Source organism: Balaenoptera musculus, chromosome 10, assembly GCF_009873245.2.
Source record: "Balaenoptera musculus isolate JJ_BM4_2016_0621 chromosome 10, mBalMus1.pri.v3, whole genome shotgun sequence".
Taxonomy (NCBI): domain Eukaryota; kingdom Metazoa; phylum Chordata; class Mammalia; order Artiodactyla; family Balaenopteridae; genus Balaenoptera; species Balaenoptera musculus.
The window spans coordinates 52,323,713-52,344,447 of NC_045794.1; the positions used below are offsets into that span (position 1 = coordinate 52,323,713).

Sequence of the window (20,735 nt, forward strand, 5' to 3'; positions counted from 1 at the left end):
TGTGGAGGCTCCTCTCCCTGCTCACCGGAAGCACTTGGAAGAGTTCCCTGAGCTCTGGATGACAGGCTTACCTGACCTGCTGGCATAGGGCTTCCAAAAGTTGTGAATATCTTCATAGTTGCCGGTACTTTAAGAAAGTTGGCGGCGTGCCGCGCTGGTCCTGAAATCGCAGGCGCTTTAGAGCAACACCAAGGATCTGGCGTTGCCTGTGGGAAGAGTAGTTGGCTGGCAGTGGGCCCCAGCCCAACCACACCGACTCGACCCCAGCAGAGAGGGTTTGTTTTACCCCCTGCCTAATCCCTTGGATGAGCAACGAAAACGGAAGCAAAGGGTTTTTTTTTATTTTTTTAACTTAGATTTCAGACTCAGAAAAGACTTGTTTACTTCTGCATTTTTTGGCATCCGAATGCTGGACAAATGTCCCAAGGATTGAGCATCTGGGGCTGGGCGTGTTGTTTCACTCAGTCCCTTGCAGAACAGTGGATACCTCAAGAGGGGAGAGCAAACCGGCAACAACGGAAGAGAAGCGGAACACGTGCATGAATTCAGCTAAGCGTTGGGTCATGAGAAGTTACTAAAAAGAACAGAATATGTATTTCCAATTATGAAGTATTTTCAACTGTGCAACTGTTGATCTTTGAAAAGAACTAGACGAAATCTACAATGGATTTGAACTTTGTGTTTTAATTGTAAAAGTACTTTAAAGTGCTTACTTAATCCTCACAACTCTTTTAAATAGGTACTGTTATTTTCCTATTTTATTGATGGGGAAACAAGGCTCAAAAAGGTCCAGTAAGTTAGTTGACTGTGGTTACCCAGTGGTAACTATGGTTACTTACCGGGTCAGAGGCAGAGTCAGGGTTCAAATTTCCAGGCACTCTGGTTTCAAAGCCTATTCTCTTAACCACTATACCTCCACTGATAAGTAAATCATAATTAAGTCTGTTTGCATCCAAAGCTTCACAGCCATTCTTCTTTACAATAATATTTACCTCTTTTCAAAGATTTCATGAGTTTTTATTTCAGTGAATATTCATTTATGTAATGTATTCATATACATTCGGCAACCCTTAAAGCACTTTAGCATTGTAATGCCAGTTGTCCCCCAGTTGAAGATAATAATTTTGCAACACGATGGACATTCTCCTTTACTCCAGAAAGTTGTCGTTTTAATTGAAAATATTTTTTCCCCTCAGTAGTGTTCAAACCCCTACGACTCTTGATGCAAGGACTCCCTCTACAGGTTGTTCTAATCAAATACTAACTGAGAAATAGCCTTCATAAAATTTACTTTTTATGTAGAGAAAAAGAGGGACTAAATTCTCTCCTAATTCACCTTCCTCTGAGTGAGGTCCTTCTGCAACAGTTGAATTTGGTGTTGCTGATGCTGGTAGTATATCGTGCTGTAAGGAATTTTTCTTTCCAGAACAACGGGTCTCTGTTCGCTTCTCCCCAGCAGTGGACACTTAGAAAAATTACATTTTATGATAGAGAAAAGTGTTATTTAAAAATATTGGATTTGGGCTCTTTTGGTTTTTAAAGGGAAGGAAGGAACCAGTCAGCTATTTTCAAGAGTAATATGGTGTATCTTTTGGGGGAAGGTCCTGGACTCTCCCTTCTATTGTTAAAGAGCAAAGAGGCTTTTTCATTCAGAAAAAAAGTCATGTTTTAAAATTTCTCTGCTCAAATAAAAATGCAACAATATTTATTTGCACATGATAAAATGTTGGAAATAATATGCTAGGAGGTATTGCGAGTTAACTTCATTTAGTTTGAAAATCCTACCATTTATTTTTCCAGTCCATTATCCTTCCTTTCCTTGTGTAATTCATTCTTGTGAATTACATTTGCAGGCAACTTCATGTATTTGTTCATTAACTCATTCACTCATTCAACAAATATTTATTAAACACCCATTTTGTGCAAGACACTGTCCTAGAAACAACAGGAAAGACAAAGCCGGTGAAAAATATCACGAAACTACATGAGAAACAAAACACGATCCCAGCCCTTGAAGACCACTGGAGCTATTAAAATGAAAAGATAAGTACCCAAGTAACCATAATTCAAGGCAGAATACAATATACAATGATTGTTGACAAGACAAAAGGACTGGAAATTCAAAGGAGAAATCTCATATCTGGGATTCTGAAAGTTTTTTAGTTCATTCATTCATTCATTCATTCAAAAAAACACTGTGTGTCTGATGTATGCACTGTACAGGTACAGGGGATAGGAAGGCAAGTAAAAAGACAGCCCCTGCTCTTGAACTCTCAGTCTAACAGGGGAGATTGTTAAGAATGAACAATAAAGAAGAATGAATGCCAGGATGGGGATGTGCACAGGGTATTTTGGGACTGGGAGAGAAGTCCCCTAATGCAGACTGGGTTCTGGTAAGACTTCCTAGGGGCCCGGGTACTTGAGCAAGCAGTTCTGAAGGTTAAAGGGGAATTGAACATGCAAGGGAGAGAGACAAGGGATGTCCAGCAATAGTGAGAACAGAGATGAGAGAAGGAATGGTACCATCCAGGGCCTGCATGTACTGATCTGCAGTGCGATGAGGCTGGAGTGGGGGAGAGAGGGATGGATGAAGCCAAAAAGGGAAGTAGGAGTTGGTTATGGAAACGGTGCTGAGAAGAATTCTCAGTAATTTATGGAGAGACACTGTCCTCAAGCAGGTGGAGCGTAACCCCCCACTCTTAAGTGTAGGCTACGCATAGTGACTTCCTTTCATAGAGTTCCATATGGAAAGAGGTAAAAAGAGTAACTTTACAGCGGAGAGACCTAACAGACATGGGTGATCTTGTCCAGGTGATCAAGGTCAATATCAACAGTGATAAGTCATGCTGATAGTATGTACCCTGGATATGATGTGATGAGAATGGTACTTCACCTCTGTGGTCTTCTCTTAAAAACCCGTAACTTCTGTCTAATCATGAGAAGAATATCAGAAAAACCCAACTGAAGGACATTCTACAAAATACCTAACCAGTAATCCTTAAAACTGTCAAGGTCATCACAAACAAGGAAAGTCTGAGAAATGGTCACAGCCAGGAGGAGCCCAAGGACACACGACAAGTAAATGCAATGAGGTATCCTGGGTGGGATTCTGGAACAGAAAAAGGACATCAGATAAAAACTAAGGAAATCTGAATAAACTATTAATAATAATGTATCAATATTGGCTCATTAATTGTGACAAATATACCATATTAATGTAAAATGTTAATTGAAGGAAAACTGGGTGCGGGATTTATGGAACTCTGTGCTATCGTTGCCATTTTTCTGTAAATTAAAACTGTTCTAAAAAATAAAGTTTATTTTAAAAATAAATGGTAGACCTAGATACATTCAAAAATACTAAAATACTATGAAAAGATGCTCAACATCACTCATTATTAGAGAAATGCAAATCAAAACTACAATGAGGTATCACCTCACACTGGTCAGAATGTCTATCATCAAAAAATCTACAAACAATAAATGCTGGAGAGGGTGTGGAGAAAAGGGAACCCTCTTATGCTGCTAGTGAGAATGTAAATTGGTACAGCCATTATGGAGAACAGTATGGAGGTTCTTTACAAAACTAAATATAGAATTACCATGTGATCCAGCAATCCTTCTCCTGGGCATATATCCAGAAAAAAACATATTTCAAAAAGATACATGCGCCCCAATGTTCATTGCAGCGTTATTTACAATAGCCAAGACATGGAAGCAACCTAAATGTCCACTGACAGAGGAGTGGATAAAGAAGATGTGGCATAAATATACAATGGAATACTACTTAGCCATAAAAAAGAATGAAATAATGCCATTTGCAGCAACATGGATGGACTTAGAGATTGTCATACTGAGTGAAGTAAGTCACACAGAGAAAGACAAATATCATATGATATCGCTTATATGTGGAATCTAAAAACAATGGCACAAATGAACTTATTTACAAAACAGAAATAGTCACAGATGTAGAAAACAAACTTATGGTTCCCGGGGGGCAAAGGGGGATAAATTGGGAGATTGGGATTGACATATATACACTACTATATAGAAAATAGATAACTAATAAGGACCCACTGTATAGCACAGGGAACTCTACTCAATACTCTGTAATGACCTATATGGGAAAAGAATCTTTAAAAAAAAGTGGATATATGTACATGTATAACTGATTCACTTTGCTGTACACCTGAAACTAACACAACATTGTAAATATCAACTATATTCCAATAACAAAAATACTAAAGTGCTGACATTTGAAAATCAAAGGATTTCTCATAAAAATTTGGATTTTCAGGTTCTCGAGGCTTTTTTTTGGCTTCTCGTGGCTTTCTCAAGTAAAACTGAGACATCTGGCAATATTCCCTTCCAAGGGGATGTGTGTGAGTAGTGGTGTAAGTACAGTTACAATACTCTTCTTTCCAGCCTGCTCCACTCATTTACTTGACTTGCTGGGCTTCTGGAGGCCCAGAAGTTTGCTACTCACTACTCATGGCCTGGAGGAGAGGCCATGGGACAGGGAGTGGGAAGGTGCCTGAGGGGGCTGAGCCATCCCTCAGCCTGGAAGTGCAGTTGTGTGGGAACAAGGACAAAGCCTGCTGTAGAGGAGGATCTTGCCACTGCCCAGCCACCCGTTCACCCCAGCAAACTGCCATCCTGCTGGCCACTCTGCCTTGTGGTCTCCGCCAGAGCTATTTTGGTGACGACAGGTGTTGGGACCGAGACTAGGGCATATCAGCTGCACACTGAGCTGCGTTTGGAGAAAGAGGGGAGCAGGCACCCCTGTAGCACACTGGTATGGAAAGGGAGCCACAAGACACAAGATAGCAAGTAAAGAGAGCAAGTTGCCAAGCCTTGTTTTAATGCAGCCCTGTTTTTAAAAACCAAACACAATATCTATCTGCCTATCTATCTATTTAGTTAATATGTATATAAAACCATGCAGAGAAAATGTCTAAAAGGTTGCATACCAAAATATTTCCAAGGGTAACCTATGAGGAGTGAGACTGGGATGAGGGAATGATTTTTCACTTTATGCACAAATATTTTCTGATATTCTTTTTAATGGGCAGATGCTCTTGTAATTAAAAACCACTTTGAAGAAGAAAGGTTGTTTCTCTCCTGCTCAGTCAGTTTCTCTCAAAGTAGGCAGCTGTCACCACCGTAGGCCAGCACTTCTTGCTATGCTGCTTGCATACTTTATCACTTAAGAACTGTACATCACAACCCATGACAGCTCATTACTGAAGCACAGCACAGCTTGAGGATTCCTCATCAGCGCATGTAACACTCCTGCTCTTCTTTCCTCACGTGATGGCATTGCCAAGCAACCTAGCATATCTTGTCTTCCACAAACCATACCCATTATTTTCTGTTCATCCATGCTGTTTCATCCCTATGACATTTAACAGCACTATTTTTTTTATAATTGGGAATAAAAGGAAAACAATTGTACTGCCCAATATTAGAGAAATGGAAAACAAATTAGAATACCTTCATAAGATGAATTATTATTGAACTATTAAAATTAATGTTCTGACCTATGTATTCAACCATGAAACTATCATCACAGTCAAGATAAAATCCATTATCCATCACTCCCAAAAGTTGAACAAATCATATACTTTAAATATGTGCAGTTTATTATATGGCAACTGCATTTAATTAAATCTGCTTAAAAATTTTTTAAGAAATAAAAAATATTCATGTTTCATCAGGACACAAAAAACACTAACCATAAAAGAAAAAATTGGTAAATTAGGTGATATTAAAATTAAGACTTTTTTATATCAATAGATAGCATTGAGAATGAAAAGACAAGCTATAAAGTAGGAGAAGATACTTGGGCATATAGGACTCTTATCCAGAATATATAAAGAATTTCTACAAATTCATAAGAAAAAGGTCAAACAATCCGGTAGAAAAATGGGCAGAAGGCTTGAATAAGCACTTCACAAAAGAGCATATCTAAATGGCCAATTAACACATGAAAAGCTGCTGAACTTCATTAGCAATCAGAGTTAAAACTACAGTGAAACCAGTTCACTGCCATCAGAATGCTTAACATTAAAAAAGAAAGACTATATGAAGTTGGTGAAGAAGTGAAACCTATACTGCTGATGAAAGTGTAAATTAGTAGAATCATTTTGGAAAACTGTTTGGAAATAGCTAGTAAAGCTCAGTGATTGCACTCCTATGGATAAGCCCAAGAAAAAAAAATGTGCACCTATCCATCCAAAGACATGCACTATTTATCTTGGCCCCCAAATGGAGACAACTCAAATATCAACAGTGGAATGAATTAATAAATTATTATTATTGGTACGATGGAATACTACACGGCAATGAGAATATGCAAACTACAATTACACACAACACAGATGACTCTCACAGACATCAGGTTGAGCTAAATAAACCGAAAGGGCACATACTGCATGATTCCATTTACTAAAATTCCCAAAACAGGAAAAACTAATATTAGAAGTCAAGATAATGAAGGGATTACCTTTGGAGGGGAGTAATGACTGGAAGGGGATGTAAAAGGTGCCTCAGGGTGCTGGTAATGTTTTGTTTCTTGATCTGGATGTTTGCTACATGGGAATGTTTATTTTGTGATAATTCGTTACATTGAACGAATTTATGATTTGTGCACTTTTCTATGTGTATATTTCAATAAAACATTTACTAAAAATTATTATATCATATAAAAAACAAAATTATAAAAGATAGAACACATAGGTGAATGTATGTATAAGCTTAGAATGGGAACGACCTTTCTAAGCAAGACACTTGAAAGCCATAAAAGAAAAGATAAATAAATTTGGCCAGAAAAAATGTTTTAAATAGCTATGTAGCAATTAATATAAAAATAGCTACACCATAAACAGATTACTGGGGAAAATATCTGCAAACATATGACAGACAGAGGGATAATCTTCAAATTTCCAAAATGCTTATCCTTACCAATAATGCTTATGCTTACCATGTCAGCTAGTAGAAAAATGGACAACAATATAGATTTCTGTTTCACAGAAATAGAAATACAAAAGGCTAAAAGGTGCTTAACTTCATTCATAATGGAAGAGGTGCAAACCAAAACAATGAGATATTGTTTTATTTTACTGATGTCCAAAATATAAAAATTGACAAATATAAAATTAGATAAATTAAAAATTAGATAAATTTTAAAATAACTGAATATAAAGTATTGTCAAGAAAGTAGGCAAACAGATACTCTCATATATTATTAATGAACGTGTTAATCAACTTATCCGTTTTGGAGAATAATTTCTAATTTTCCAATATCCATCAAAAATTCAAAATGCATATATTCTCTGACTCAATATTTCCACTGTTAGGTATTCCATAAATATACATGGAAAAACACCACCAAAATACATTTACAAAGATATTCTCTTTGTAATGGTAAAAGACAAAGAAGCAAAAACCTTGAGACTATCTAAAGATCCATTAATAGGAAAGTAGTCAAAGTATGGTACAGTATTCAGTGGAATATCAGGCAGCCATTATCCAGAAAAAAGAAACTCTGTGCTGATTATGAAAGTTCTCCAAGATTCATTATGAAGTGAAGAAGATGCAAGCAAGATGCAAAGCAGTGTTTGTAGTATGTGTTCCTTAGTGTACATAAAAAATTAATACACACACAAACACTTAAACACAGATGTACATGTACATACAAAAACATAGACATCATCACCACGTGCACACAGAGCCAGCCACACACACACATAAATTTATCTGCAGGAAAAATACATAGGAAACTTGATGCTAGTTTCCTTTGGTGAAAGGAACTATGGTTTAGGAAGAGTTTGGGGAGAGAGGATTTTTTAATTCTATTTTTCTCTATTATTTGAAAGTTTTTAGACATATAGTTGATTTCTACTTTTTGAAATGTTAATAGAAATTACTTAGGTAACATGCTATGAGCCATTTAAATTTTCTTCTCTTTGCTTTTCTGTTTTCAAAAATAAAAGTCTAAGAAATGTTTTTTTAAATGACATTTCCAAATACTTTCTGAGAGCTCATAATATAATTTTGAATGAGAAAAATAACCCCAAGAAAAGAATGTTTCTGTGTAATATATAATGTGTAACATAAACACACAAAAATAATATAAAAATGCTCTGAAATGTTAATGAGAAATGAGAAACTTGCCCCAATGGAATAACCAGAACAATCCTGTACTTATATAGTAGGGAGAGGCAGACTAGATACAGACACTCAGAATATCAGCAGGAAAACCATGGAATATTGAATAAATGATATTGAGGCAACTGGTTTCTGCTGGGAAATAAAAGATCTCTATTTCATACCATATTCCAAAATAGGTGTCAGATAGGTTATACATATAAGTATATTTATATATAAATGTAAATATTTATATATATTTAAATATAAAACAGGAAACAAAATACTATAAAAAAATATGAGTTAGTGTTTACCTGAGAAAAGGAGGAATTTAAGGCAGAAAGCATAAAGAAAAATGTTTAAACTTAACTACAATGTTCACTGCTATTTTACATATAGTAGTAAAAAACTAGAAACCACCTAAATGTCCAATCATCAGTTTTAGTTTAAATACAAATTTTAAAAAAACTATGCACAGTTAGGAGTATTGGAAAGTTACATAATCACATTTAACAACATCTATGATATATTGTTGAATGAAAAAAGATCACATTAAAAATATTACGTACTGTGGGAACCTACTTAAAACGTGTGTGTGTGTGTGTGTGTGTGTGTGTGTGTGTGTGAAAATACATGACTGCAGGGATAATACTTCAAAATGTTAACAGTAACACCAGTGTTTATAGCATTATTCACAATAGCCAAATGGTAGAAATATCCCAAATGTCCTTCGATGGATAAACAAAGTGGTATTAACATACAATGGAATATTAACAAATTTCTTAAAAGGAATTAAATTCTGATGCATGTTACAACATAGATGAAACATGAAGACATTATGTTTAGTGAAATAAGACGGACACAAAAGGACAAATATTGTATGATTCCACTAATATGATATACCTGGAGTAGGCAAATCCATAGAGGCAGAAAGTAGAACCGTGGATACCAGGAGGGGAGGGAGAATGAGGGATTATTGTTTAATGGGTACAGAGTTTCAGTTTGGGGTGATGAAAAGTTCTGGATGCAGATAGTGATGGTTGCATAACAATGTGCATATTTCAATATTTAATGTAACCTTAAAATGTTAATAGTAGCTATCTCAAGTTTTTATTTTCTCCTCTTACTTTTACCTTCTTTTTGTTTGTTTTAATTTTATTTGCTGGTCATTATTTTCTAACATTTCTATAACAAAAAAGTTACTTATATATCGAAAATTATTGCTAAAATAGTAGTTATGGATTCTTATGAAAGGAATGAAGGACACTAACAGTCACATTAGTCACTTCTATGTAAGAGGCATTGGTTTTATTAATTTACTCCTCACAAAAGTTCTGTCAGGGGGTCACTATGCATATTCATATAAGAGGCTCAATGAGGTTAGGTACTGTGTATAAGGTCACACAGCTAAAACTCCACAGAGCTAAGGAAATACCTCAGGCAAGTTTAACTCCAAGTCTGTGTCAATGTCACACACAGCTTATGACTGTGGCCTTTTAAATTATTAAAGAGTCAGGTCCCAATGAAATCCCTAATTAAAATTCCTCCCAGACAGTCTAGGAAAACATTCCCTGTATGAGAAATTGTGTCAGGAACGAAGGCATTGAGATATGAAGTAGGAGCTGGGAGTTGACTGAGAGATGGACAGAAAGGTTGGACCCATCCAGGAATGTAATTTTCTCAGGCAAGAGACAGAATTGCTGAAAAGGAACTCAGGATACAAATGTGTTGTTTCAACAATAACTGGATAGTTCACATGAAAGCACTTTGTAACCTGCAAAGCCCCACTCGTAGCAGGTATTTTATGAGTTCCAGCAGCAGTGGTCTGAATAGCCAAGACTCAAGGCCTGGGTGTGGAGCTGCTCGCTCACCTGTATATCTGAGGCCATCCTCAGGACAGAGGAGTGGGAGGCTTTTCTTGTTGTGATCACTGATCTCTGAAGTCTCCAGAACACTATGAACCTTCCTCCCTTGATTCTTCTCTCCAGCTTATTTGCTAATCTGAGTTCTAGTCCTTGACGCATTCCTACATCCAGAAAGTCATCACAGACACAGACATCCTAGAACACAGACTCCTAAAGCAATGGAAAATTCCATGGGTAACAGAAATACTATGTGAAGGAGCTTCATTCAGAATGAGCCTCAAAAAAGCAGCAGGACAGTTTTGACATAGAGCTTTGATGATGGCCATTTTGCCTAGAGCAGGTGCAGACACACCATTCTCCCTCATCCTTTTGACAGGGTTGTTTCGGGGCCAGTAAGAATGGGGCTGCTACCACCACAAGGTAACCCTCACTCCTTCCTTCCCTGAGTCCTTCTCTGTCTGGTGAGGTTGAGGGATGGCAAAGAGCTGGTGGGTGGGGGGAAGACATCTAGTTTGTATACCACTTGGGAAAAGGAAATCTTGTGTGTGATAGTTTCTAAACATTTTAGAAAAAAATTTAGGTGTGCGTTTGGCAATCTTTCTAAACAAACACACCAAAGATATACAAGGATATATATCATATATATGTACCAAAGACACATGTAAAAGATATACGTACATATGTATCTTCATCTTTACATGGTTTCTGTATGCATATAGATACATATCTCTCTATATATGTATCTATATATCTACAGCCATATCTAAATCTATATCTCAGGGATATAAAAAATATTTAACATTAAAAGATAAATGAGGGCTTCTCTGGTGGCGCAGTGGTTGAGAATCTGCCTGCCAATGCAGGGGACACGGGTTCGAGCCCTGGTCTGGGAAGATCCCGCATGCCGCGGAGCGGCTGGGCCCGTGAGCTTTAACTGCTGAGCCTGCGCGTCTGGAGCTTGTGCTCCGCAACAAAAGAGAGGCTGCAACAGTGAGAGGCCCGCGCACCGCGATGAGGAGTGGCCCCCGCTTGCCGCAACTGGAGAAGGCCCTCGCACAGAAACGAAGACCCAACACAGCCAAAAATAAAAAAATATATAAATAAAATAAAAATTAAGAGCTTTGAGATAATAATTAAAAAAAAAAAGGCAGGTGGAAATTAATCTGCTTTAAAAAAAAAAAAAAAAGATAAATGATATCCTGGGGGGAAAATGTTGGGTTAAAATCCTTAATATAAGACAATTCATGCCAAAATTTTAAAAGAGATGACTATCCCAATAGAAAAATGGCAAATATGGGCAAAGCTCCACGTAATTGACATACACATACAAATAAATTAAAAACTATGGCCATTTAAAGACATGGAAACAACCTAAATGTCCATCAACAGATGAATAGATAAAGAAGATGTGGTGTATATATACACAATGGAATACTACTCAGCCACAAAAAAGAATGAAATAATGCCATTTGCAGCAACATGGATGGACCTAGAGATTATCATACTAAGCGAAGTAAGTCAGAAAGAGAAAAACAAATACCATATGATATCACTTACATGTGGAATCTAAAATACGACACAAATGAACCTATCTACGAAACAGAAACAGACTCACAGACATAGAGAACAGACTTGTGGTTGCCAAGGGGAAGGGAGTGGGGAAGGGAAAGATTGGGAGTTTGGGATTAGCAGATGCAAACTATTATCTATAGAATGGATAAACATCTAGGTCCTACTATATAGCACAGGCAACTATATTCAATATCCTGTGATAAACCATAATGGAAAAGAATATGAAAAAGAATACATATATGTATAACCGAATCACTTTGCTGTACAGCAGAGATTAACACAACATTGTAAATAAACTATACTTCAATAAAATTTTTTTTAAAACTATGGTCGTTTAACATTTTAAGATATCCAACTTCACTAGTAATTGCAGAAATACAAATAAAAACAATGAGATATTTCCCTTTACCTTTCATTAGAGGAAAATGATTGATAGCATTCGCTGTTGTTGAGAGTAGGAATTGGTGCAATCTTTCCAGAGAGCAATATGTAATCTCATATCGATGTTTTAGATAGGCATACTCGTTTTTGTTTAAAGCACGTTTTGTTAAAGTAATTAATTAATTTATTTATTTTCGGCTGCATTGGGTCTTTGTTGCTGTGCATGGGCTTTCTCTAGTTGTGGCGAGTGGGGGCTACTCTTCGTTGCGGTGCACAGGCTTCTCATTGCGGTGGCTTCTGTTGTGGAGCATGGGCTCTAGGCGCACGGGCTTCAGTAGTTGTGGCTCATGGGCCCTAGAGCGCAGGCTCAGTAGTTGTGATGCACAGGGGCTTAGTTGCTCCGTGGCATGTGGGATCTTCCTGAACCAGGGCTCGTACCCGTGTCCCCTGCATTGGCAGGCGGATTCCTAACCACTGCACCACTAGGGAAGTCCCAATGGGCATACTCTTTAACAAAAATTTTTACTTCTGAGAATTTATGAAATAATTAGATATGCATAAAATGTATATGAACAAGAATGTTCTTGACAAACTTTACTATATTAAAGAATTAGAAATAATTCCCATCAAAACTGAACAAACAAGCACACAGTAGAATGCCACGATGCAAGTCAAAATGGGTTCTAATGGAATTTGTTGACATTAAAAGAAATCCTCATTATTTTAAATGAAAAAAGCACGAATGATTGTGGTATAATCAATAGTATAATTACAGAATGGTTTAAAATATGTCTATGCATGTTAACATATTTGTGTACATCTGGACACTACTTATGTTAACAGTGATTAACTAAATGATTACGTTACTACAGATTTTCACTTTATCTTGTTTAGTTGTATTATCTAAATCTTTTAAAATAAAGCTGTATTAATAAGAAAAAGTAGTAAAGCTAGTTCACTGTGTTTGAAAAATATTTAATGGCTTTTTTTTTCAAGCAAAGAGATTGAATCAAAATGTCATGTACCTCCATGAATGATGACTGTTTTGGAGTCTGCCATAGCATTATGTGAGGTTAGCTATCAACAATCTTGATTAAAATCAGGTTTTACAAAGACCGCTCTCATTTATGCAAGAATACCAAGGGATTACATGCTGTTTGGAGCCTTGTTTACAATATATTTATAGTTCCCACAAAATTTCACCTTTTCTTTGGGCCTTTAGTGCCACTTGGGAGGCAATGTAGAGTTATGGAAGAAATATGGATTGTGGAAACAAGACAGCCTCTTCACTTCTCCACACCCCACCAATGAATATTTGAGGACACTTTGTTTGATTAGCTACTTCAACTCAGATTTAGTTTAAGGAATGCTTCTAGCACTTTAACGTGTCTGAAATATAATAGGTACTTCATGAACGTCTGCAAAATATACACTGAAAGACTTAATGCAATATTTGGATCCACATGGCTATGGTTGGTTCCCTCTTGTAAATTACTAGCTTCTTCCAAGTTACTACAGGCTGTCTGCAAAAATTTACTCTTAACAGAGGTTATTCTAATGGCACAAATGCCTTGAATATTTATCACTAATTTACATGAAGCCACATAACTTGTGCCCAAGAGGAAATTTTGCTCTGCCCTTTGGTTATGGCAATAAAACTTTACCATTAATAGACAATGGGGGGCATAGGTCTAGCTTCATCATCTGTGCAACCCTAGCAGCATCAACTAGCATCTTAGAAAACACTGTGACTCTAAAAACTCTTCTCACATATGAAAAAATTATCTTTATAATTAAAAAACTTTTCCCAAGGCTTTTTATAAAATATATTGTGGAAGTTGCCTTATTAATAACTGATAATCACAATGAGGGTTGAATTCTACTATCTTGCACTCATTCTTGAGAATACTCAAGTTTCCTCAGGCATTTTTCTCTGGACCATCTGAACATGATACATATTCTTTCCATTCATGGAAATAATCACAATCAAACAATGCCAAACAATGCCAGTTTATGTGACTGGCTTCATTTAGGTAAAATACTGAATAGCATTTGGCCCATAGTAACCTTTAAAAATATGCACTTGTGAATTTTCGAAAGGACACATTCAAAATTTCAAGGGAGATCAGCTAATTGTGAAAGTAACACCTAATGAGGGAAAAATTCCTTGGCAGAGTTAACACAAAATAGGAAATTAATTTGGGGCAGACAAATCTCAATTTTGTCACTTTCAAGTTGATCATGTCCTCAGAGACTGTTTCAGGATAAACAAACTCAAAACAGAAGTGGGATAAACCAAAATGATAATTTGTTCATCTCTAACAGGGGGAATCTATTTTTGGAAACTAGAATACAAAAGTCAGCATTCCAAGACTTCCCTTTCCTAGTATGAAGATATCTGCAGAATTCACTTGGTAATCACAAGATTGGTGAACACTGATCCCAGCTGACAGTATTGGATGGTATGAGAGTTACTTCATCTTGGCCAGTGAGTCTCAACTGCCACCCACTAGGAAGCATTTTAGAAATGCCTTGTGGGGGATATTTTTGGTTGTTACAACGACTAGGGGGCACTTTGGGCTCTTACAGGGTGTGGGCAGGGATAGTAGATGTCCTGCTATGCACGAGACAGGACCACACATGAATTGTCCCACAGTCTACACATCTTTTGATGACCCCATTGGAGATTCATGTAGATGAAAACCTGTTTATAATTATCTGAACCTAGAAACCTAGCTCCATTTTACATATAAACATACAGTTTTTAATATACACTGAATTTTCCAGAAATGCAACTACTGGGAATAGTGAGATTCTGTGAAAAGTAAGATAGTACTTGGTTTTGCTTGGATCTTTACCAAGAATTATCCACGTTTTGGAAAAATCACATCATACCTCTGCTTTTCTCATCTTCCTGTACTTTTATATATAATAGCTTCTGATCTTCTTACTTCCCTTGAAACCAAACTTTTCATTAAAGTAGATGCAAGCATCCATTTGGATTCTATTTAAGGATCATAAAGGGGGAATAACAGAAGGCAGCTTTGGGTCAGTCTGTAAAGTCTATATACTATGTGATTCCATTTATGTGACATTCTAGAGAATCAGGGAATACATCAATGATTACCAAAGGCCATGGGTTTCCAGGATGGTTTAATTACAACAAGGCATCATGAGGGAATTTCTTGGGGGGCAATGTTAGCTATTCTGAATCTTGACTATGGTAGTGATTACTATATGACTGCATGAATTTGTCAAACGTTATAGACATGTATACCAAAAAAATTGAATTTTACTGTATATAATTTTTTTTTTAAAGACAGCCTTCTCTCTCTCTTTTTTTTAAATTAATTAATTAATTAATTTATTTATTTTTGGCTGTGTTGGGTCTTCGTTTCTGTGCGAGGGCTTTCTCTAGTTGTGGCAAGCGGGGGCCACTCTTCATCGCAGTGTGCAGGCCTCTCACTATCGCGGCCTCTCTTGTTGCAGAGCACAGGCTCCAGACGTGAAGGCTCAGTAGTTGCGGCTCACGGGCCTAGTTGCTCCGCGGCATGTGGGATCTTCCCAGACCAGGGTTCGAACCCGTGTCCCCTGCATTGGCAGACAGATTCTCAACCACTGCGCCACCAGGGAAGCCCCTGTATATAATTTTTTAAATGTTTAAAAACTTGGGGAAAAAACCCACAAACAAAACACAGAAAATAAAACAACCAAAATGGTAGTGTTGGGTCTTAGTGTTGAGAACCACTGAACTAGGCCATAGACACTCTGATGATATTTATGCTCCCACAGTTCACATCTCCAGTGACTGAACTACTCATTCTTATCACTCTCCTGTGAATAGTGTCAGATATGTGGAGAGATATAAGTTCTTTTTTAATAGGATTCATGACAATAAATGAACTATAGCTCAGTCAAAGCCAGCAAGTTATTGGCAGTTAGGATTAAAACCTAGCCACTAATTCTAGTGAATATTTACTACACCATACTGCCTCACTAGTTTTGTGCTTAAATGGAAAAATGCTGTGAATTCTTAAGCTTTTCCATTCATTGCTATATTACAACTCTAAAATAAAATAAAATAAAGTAAAATAAAATAAAATACCAGGACTCACATTATACTACCTCCTGAGTTTACAAAGAATGCAAAAAGAAAAAAAAATTGCTTTTGTTTCCTAGAAGAAAAGTGTACTAAAATGTCACTTCTACTGAGAGAAAATACAAGTCTCTTGTATTTTTATAAGGTGTTTACAATTGGTCAGCATTTTGGCTGGGGTGTTAAAGACTTTTTACCATTTAACAGTATGTATTCTGCAGCCTTCTGAAACTGCTTTGGGAAATTTTAACAGGTAGAAATGTTTAGTTCACTTATTGTAGGTGATTAAAATGGTTAAGGAAGGAACATTACCTAATAAATGCCTTAATTTGGATAACATCCAAAGAACAGATGTCAAAATGATGAATTACTAGCTTTTTAAATTTTCTTGCGTAACAACTATTTAACCAATTAAGCTATATGAATAAGTAACAAGAATATAACATTTAGATAATCATTAATTGATACTTGTGCTAAGAACCTGTAATTCATATCCAGTATGCTGGCTTTCTAAAAGGAGAACTAAATAAATGCCACTTTAATAAATTTGCTTCACAATAACTGACTTGGAATTGTGAATTCAAATGACTTAAAAACAAAAACCAAAATATACCTCTACTGATTGTAAGCTGAACCATGGATTTGAAGTCAAGATGAAGGTTCCAATGCTCACACTGTATGTTCTAGCATCTGTGGTACACCATCAACCCTCAAGTGGTACTCCTATTTTAGTTACTCATAATTGTGGTTGGAATTGTCCCATCCACCATCAACTGAAAATTGGAGGGGTGGGAGTGGAGGTGGAGGTATAGACAAAATAAGGTTGGCCATGAGTAGATAATTATTGGAACTGAAACTTCCCCTGATGCTACGATGGAGTAAGTGGTGCTGAACTTGTCCTCTTATTGCAAACAACTAGAAAAGTGGACAAAATATAAGAAATCTGTTTGAAGACATTGAATGATAGGAAGTGTTAAAGTTTGTAAATCCTAAAAGAAAGGAGACAAATTATTTAAGCTCAATGATCACTCTGGCTGTTTTTCTGAAGGCACTTTCCTGACTATGGGGTAGGGAGAGGGAATCCAAGCAGAGCAAGGTAGTCTCTGAGGAGACAGAGATGGAGAAGGCCGAGGCAGCTGGAATTTGTGAAGCAAAGAACTTAGAAGAAAGATTATGGGGGAAAAAAAGTTCAAGAATTCTTCATAGAAGTCTCCTTGAGTCTGTTTCTGAATACTAAGATGAAAATCCATAGGGGGAAACTTCACAAGGCTGGTTAAGGAACTACTCAAAAGCAGTAAGCTGAAAAGTTCCCAGAGCTCATGCAAAGCAGGGAGACATTTGATTTCCAACCAACCAAACTGTAGAGACTTCGGTGAACACTGAGGCACTTGGTGGAGATCCCAGAAGGATAATCCTTTAACGGTAGGGTTAAACTAGCTCTAGAATGAAAATTACCCTAGATCGACTTTAATGAAGCTTAACAACAAGATTCAAAAGGATCAAACTAATCTGCAAGTAAGTTAACTTCCTTCAGAACAAGACTCAACACTCTTTAAAGAAAAATTTTAAAATCCAGACATTTGAAGCCTAAAATTCATAATGTTCAGAATCCAATAAAAAATTACTAGGCATGTAAAGAAGCAGGAAAAGGTAATACATAAACCAGAAGACAAATGAATCAATAGAAAAAGATCGAGAAATGATAGAAATGATGGAATTCACAGATAAGTACTTTCAAGCACTACTTTAAATATGCTCAAGAGTTTAAAGAAAAACATGAATATAATGAGGAGAGAGATGGCAGCTATTATAAAGATAAAATTGCTGAAAACAAGTGATAAAGAGAAGAATCTTTAAAGCAGGCAGAGAGTAAAAGACACATTACTTATAGAGGAATAAGCTTAAGACCTCTTTAGAAACAATTCAAGGTAGAAAAAAATGGATTTTACAATGCTGAAAGAAAAAAAAGCAACCTAGAAAGCTATATCCATTTAAATGTCCTTCAATAAATGAAAAATGAAATGAAAACTTTTAAAACAATAGTTGAAAAAAATTTGTCATTAGAAAATTTGCATTACAAGAAATAAGAAAGGAAGATTATACAAGATGGAACTCAGAAAAGCTAAATATGTGGATAAATATAAAATAATATTTTCTTTTAAAAAATTTTCCTTAAAAGCAATTAACTCTTTGAAGCAAAAATAGTATTGTGAAGTTTATAATACGTAAAAGTAAAACATATGACAGCAATAGTACAAAGAATGAGAGGGAGGAAACAGAGGTATAGTCTCATAAGGTTCTTCAGTATATATGAAGTGGTACAATATTATTTGAAGGTAGACTGTGCTTAGTTATAGATGAATGTTGTAAATGCTAGAAAAAACACTAAAAAATAAAACAAAGAGGTATAGTTAACAAAACAATACTGGAGATAAAATAGAATACTAAAAATACTCAATCTAAAAGGGGAGGGGGGCTTCCCTGGTGGCGCAGTGGTTGAGAATCTGCCTGCCAATGCAGGGGACACGGGTTCGAGCCCTGGTCTGGGAGGATCCCCCATGCCACGGAGCAACTAGGCCCGTGAGCCACAACTACTGAGCCTCTGCGTCTGGAGCCTGTGCTCCGCAACAAGAGAGGCCACGATAGTGAGAGGCCCGCGCACTGTGATGAAGAGTGGCCCCCACTTGCCACAACTAGAGAAAGCCCTCGCACAGAAACGAAGACCCAACACAGCCAAAAATAAATAAATAAATTTTTTAAAATAAATAAATAAATAAAAGGGGGAAAATAATATAGAACAAATATAACAAGTAGAAAACAAATTGCAAAATTGTAGACTTAAAGCTAATGTATCTTTAATTCCATTAACTATAAATGTCTAAATACCCCATTTAAATAGCAGAGATTGTCAGATTGGATTTTAAAAAGGAAGACTCAACAATGCTGCTTACAAAAATAGTATTTTAAATATAAAGATTCAGGTAAGTTAAAAGAAAAGGATCGAAAAAAATGTATACCAAGGAAAAACTACTCATAAGAAATAGAGGCATTATTAGTATCAGAGAAAACTGACTTCAAGATAGTGAATATTAGTGATAATTGTTGAAGCTGGGTGATGGCTATATGCCAGTTGGTTATACTATTCTATTTACTTTTGAATATGCTTGACAGTTTTCAAATATAACATTAAAAATTGAAAGAAGAGAAATATGTGTTAAAACAAAGTTGTTTTTTTTTTCTGTGTAGACAATATACCCATCCCTTATTTCACTTACCCATTTTGAAACAAAAATAGCTTATGCTGTGGGTCTGCATTACCAGCTTTAGTACTATAGAGACATACTTTTTCCTTTTTCAATTACTTTAATTTCTCTTAAAATGATTATAATACATATTTTTGAAATAAAGATACTTAGGGATATTAGAGAAGGTTAATAATTCCCCTGGTGGATGTGGATATTAGGTTCTGGAAAGCTGTGGGTGGATTTCACTTTTATAGAGTTCCCAGAGTTGCTACATATTTGGAACACTGTATTGCAATTCACATTTTAGAGCTATTATCTTCAAACCCTCCAGAACAGAAAAGAATGTCTTCCATTATTAACAGAATATTTTTCTTTTTCTTTTTTTTTTTGCAAAAAAGAGAAGCAATTTGAAAACTGCCAGATTGAAAATGGCATATAATTTACATAACAATAAAACATTTCACAGAGAATTGCTATAAACGGCATTTAGCCCAGTATAGAAAAGATTTGTCATTTAACTTCCATCTTCTCCATTATTATTTATCATCCTTACAGGAGTTTCAGACAGTTTATCACAGGTAGACATAATTTCCAATCTCAGACAGGATTTTGTAGATAAGCATTAAGCTATTATTCTCATATTCACAAGTCTATGCATATTCTTCCCTAATTCACTGGGTAACATTCAATAAATTTCCAACAGAAACTGAAGGATAATACTTAAGAGAATTTTACCCACATATACCACCTTAAACATGAAGCATTTTTTGTTATAATGTTTATATCTTATATTTTTATGAAACCATACTCATACATGGTAATACATTAACACTTACTTGTGTCAAATACTTTCATGAACACAAACATGGTTTTATTCGTTTTAATTTATACCCGACTGTTTCAAGAGAGATTTTTAAGTGGTTTAAAAGATACATTGAAGCTTTGTAGTATAGTCTGAAGTCCGGGAGCCTGATTCCTCCAGCTCCGTTTTTCTTTGTCAAGATTGTTTTGGCTATTCAGGGTCTTTTGTGTTTCCATACAAATTGTGAAATTTTTTGTTCTACTTCTGTGAAAAATACCATTGGTAGTTTGATAGGGATTGCATCGAATCAGTAGATTGCTTTGGGTACTATAGTCATTTTCACAATGTTGATTCTTCCAATCCAAGAACATAGTATATATCTCCATCTGCTTGTATCATCTTTACTTTCTTTCATCAGTGTCTTATAGTTTTCTGCATACAGGTATTTTATCTCCTTAGGTAGGTTTGTTCCTAGGTATTTTATTCTTCATGTTGCAATGGTAAATGGGAGTGTTTCCTTAATTTCTCTTTCAGATTTTTCATCATTAGTGTATAAGAATGCAAGAGATTTCTGTGCATTAATTTTGTATCCTGATACTCTACCAAATCCATTGATTAGCATACTA

The 20,735-nt window shown here is 36.0% G+C and overlaps 1 protein-coding gene across 2 annotated transcripts in view; it reads right to left on the reverse strand.

Moving 5' to 3' along the window:
* Positions 1 to 20,735, reverse strand: part of WIF1 (WNT inhibitory factor 1) — a 156,199-nt gene that overhangs the window by 84,336 nt on the left and 51,128 nt on the right. The window contains exon 1 of one of the 2 annotated variants that reach the window (XM_036865885.1): positions 72 to 92. The exons of the other annotated variant lie outside the window; for it this stretch is intronic. The gene's annotated coding sequence lies outside the window, so the exon portion shown is untranslated. Of the gene's footprint in view, positions 1 to 71; positions 93 to 20,735 lie in introns of those variants that run through there. 2 annotated transcript variants of the gene reach the window in all.